We start from the raw sequence: 4,003 nt of genomic DNA, 5'->3' as shown, positions 1-4,003 counted from the left end.
ATAATTCATTATATTCTTCGATATTTTCCAGCGCCTAGTTGAATCTCACTCATGGAACCTTACTCAGTGATGATTATAATAATGACTGCTTTACGTAGTCTTCAGGATATCAGTGATAATCACTTTCAGGAAAAATTGAAATGACTGCCAACGTGAAAGACTGGATGCAGGTATCAGTTTCCTAATGTACGTTTATATATATATATATATATATATATATATATATATATATATATATATATATATATATAAATATATATATAAAGAAAGTCACCTCATTGGCTTCCATAAAACAAAACTGCTGTTCTAATAGCTACAGGAGCAAAATGTGAGTATAGCACGAGATTCAGCTAGTCCCTGCCTAACAAACAGATCAAGTGTGGTAGAGGCTCTTGACTACCAATATCTTACCATGGCACTAAGAGAGAGAACACAACGAGGTGCCACTACTGATGGCCCTCCCATGCCAGCGGTTGGCAACCAGAATACTATGTCCTTTCCGATAGACCCTAGATCTATTGCTCTTCCCATTGCTGTATTTACTCATAAAGGAATGAACAACCAAACAGAAACCTTTATCTACGTGGATAGCATGCCTCAAAGTTTATTTTTACCGTCCGCGAGTGACGGAAAGATTTCAGTCTCGTAATGTTTATGGACGATATCAAATGCATATATATATATATATTATATATATATATATATATATATATATATATAAATAGATTAATATATACTAATATATATTATATAAGAGCCTTTTCCATGCATTTGATATCGTCCATAAACATTACGAGACTGATATCTTTCCGTCACTCGCGGACGGTAAAATAAACTTTGAGGCATGCTATCCACGTAGATAAAGGTTTCTGTTAGGTTGTTCATTCCTTTATGAGTAAATACAACAATGGGAAGAGCAATAGATCAAGGGTCTATCGGAAAGGACATAGTATTCTGGTTGCCAACAGCTGGCATGGGAGGCCCATCAATAGTGGCACCTCGGTGTGTTCTCTCTTTTAGTGCCATGGTAAGATATTGGTAGTCAAGAGCCTCTACCACACTTGATCTGTTTGTTAGGCAGGGACTAGTTTAATCTCGTGCGTATACTCACATTTTGCTCCTGTAGCTATTAGAACAGTAGAGTTTTATGGAAGCCAACGAGGTGACTTCTTTGTAGCTTGGGATCTGTAGAGAAAGTCCTGCGGGCTTCGTGAATTAGTGAACTGCTTGTTTGGGAAGAGGCAACATTGCAATGATTGATGTGGTTGCTGTCCATTAAAGACACTGCGTGTACCAAAAATGAAAATTTGTCTCTGAGAAAATTTATTTACAAATGAATTAGAGACAAAAATAAGAGCATGGGACAATTCTGGCTTCTGGTGGCTTTAGAACTATCATTGTTGCCCGAAGTTTCTTCGGAGCAATCGCGTTTACTGTACAGCGTGTATCAAGTCAACCGAAAATAGATCTATCTTTCGGTGGTCTCGATATTATGATATTGAGCCGCGGCCCTTCAAACTTTAACTTAACCACGACCCAGTGGTGGCTTGTCCCATATCGTTACCACTCGCAGGATCATGGCTAACTTTAACATTAAATGAAATAAAAAACTTCTGAATTTAGAGGGCTGCAATTTATTATGTTTGATGATTGGAAGGTGATGATCGACATACCAATTTGCAGCCCCCTAGCCTCATCAATTTTTAAGATCTGAGGTCGGACAGATAAAATGCAGACGGAAAACCTGCGGAAGGACGGACATAGCCAGCACAATAGTTTTCTTTTACAGAAAACCGAAAAGGTCGGGTCTGGAGTACTTTGGACTCAGGTCACTAGGCGATAAGGCTTCATTTGTTTCGTTGATAGCAGTGGTCACAGTTGTAGTGGACTTTAATGAGTCCACATTGACACTGAATGGCCAGTACCTTACTAATCAACCTTGCAAATGTAAAAAAAAATTACAGGTTAAAAAAAGGAAGAGAGTAGATAACTTCACAAATTTTACTCATCTCAATTACAGCTATTTCATGTTTTCATAAAATGAAATGATCCAGTTAATTCGTTGGAATAGAACAAAGAGTCAATAGCTGCTTCTGAGCGCACACTTTCATGGAAGATGTCGAAAGGTCATAAATCTATGTCCAGGAGTTCCTCAGATTGCAGTGCCCATGTGCTATATGAGGAAAAATGAAAACAAAGGTGCATTAAATAAAATAATAATAATAATAATAATAATAATATAGACATTGTTCTGCATAATTATAAAGATGCGCATGAAGAATAAGAACAAATGACAATGCATGCAATATCAGTAAATAAAATATGCATTAAAGTTGAAACGTAAAGGAGAATGACTTCATTGTGCCACCAAGCAATGATTTTAAACCGAAGACTGAGAGGTAATGGAACAGAAGCTCTACGGCCTGGGTAGTGCAGAATGACGTTGATTATATGGCCACCACCCGATGAAAGGCAGCTAAATGTGAAACTCGTGTTACCTCACTTTCAATAAACAGAGACGCAAACACCCAAACAGTTTTAGCCAAACACAACTGAAACAAGTAAAAAATCCGCCGAAGTGTCTTCGCCTCAGTTGAGTTTTCTGTACAGCTTACAATTATAATACTGTATGAAACTCTCGGCCACGGCCCGGCGGTGGCCTATGTTGTTGGCACCTATATCCGTGCCAAACGCATGAGCATGACTAGCTTTAACTTTAAATAAAATAAAAACTACTGAGGCTAGAAGGTTGTAATTTGGAATGTTTGATGATTGGAGGGTGGATGATCAACATACCAATTTGCAGCCCTCTAGCCGCAGTAATTTTTAAGATCTGAGGGCGGAGAGAAAAAAGTGCGGACGGAGAGACAAATAGTCATCTCAATAGTTTTCTTTCATAGAAAACTAAGCGTCCACAGCAGATTCATGTGCTTCTGAGGGAAAGCGCATAGAACGAGTCACGTAAATATATATAAAGGAAAATACTCTGTTTCGCCCCTGGCTCTTGATTATGAAGGCCGGGAGGTGAAAAGCAGCATATAACGCGCAGATAAAATATCTTTATGAACCATAAGACGTAGTAGTATACCAAAGGAACCACTGTTACCGAGAAACAAAATGTTGTTACCTTTGTAATGCATTTTAAGAACGGCAAGGGAACGAAGTATGTGCAGGTGAGCTAAACATTTATGGAAAATAGGTTAAATGAGCTCGGGTATTCAAATACACTCTTGCCCTGTGCGTGATAGTCAAATTGGCCATAACAGCCCTGCTGTTTGAGCCAATGGGACAGTAACGACTCCAGTACCAAATGATAACGACCACGGCGGGCTAATTATCTCCCCCTTCCCCTTTTCGAGAAATGCATTTTGGTGTTCAGTGCAACGTTGAGGCGAATGTTGCCGTGCTTTGTATTCAACATTCGACTCCATATATTTGCCATAATGTCCCCATTCGCCCCGACGCAGTGGTGGCCGGCCATAATTGTTGTGGTAATTCGAAATCGCCTCCGGGAGAGTAATTAGTGGTGGTGCAAATGGGTGTTCAACCTGTGGATGGGTCCCGGGAAATATTTATTCATTGCTTGGGACGAAAAAGCAAATTCGAAATTGAATTTTGCCTCTTAATGTTCAGAATGAAGTACTTCCGTGGAGTTCGAAGCAACGGATATGCTGCATGGCTCAAGAATTGGGCATGCTGATTTCTGAATTCCCGGAGAGGATGTCTTTATCGATTCATCTTTCCAAGAAAATGGGAAGTCTTGAGATTCTCTGAAATTCGTTCACCTTTCGTTAACAAGCTTTTGTATTGATATCAAATGCCTTTATGCATTTGTCCGATTAACAATATTGATTCGTCCTGCTTGGTACTTTTTATAGTGGATATTCTTTCGTCTTCTCCTTATCAAGAATGCATATGATTGCTATTATACAAATGCAATCGCATCATAAAAAGTTGAGTATATTTTTTAATAAGTGGTATCATTGGGCATACCCTAAAAAGT

The sequence above is a fragment of the Macrobrachium nipponense genome, chromosome 20 (genome assembly GCF_015104395.2).
Source record: "Macrobrachium nipponense isolate FS-2020 chromosome 20, ASM1510439v2, whole genome shotgun sequence".
In the NCBI taxonomy this organism is placed as follows: domain Eukaryota; kingdom Metazoa; phylum Arthropoda; class Malacostraca; order Decapoda; family Palaemonidae; genus Macrobrachium; species Macrobrachium nipponense.
The sequence above is the reverse complement of the archived record's forward strand: the minus strand, read 5'-3'. Positions refer to the sequence as shown.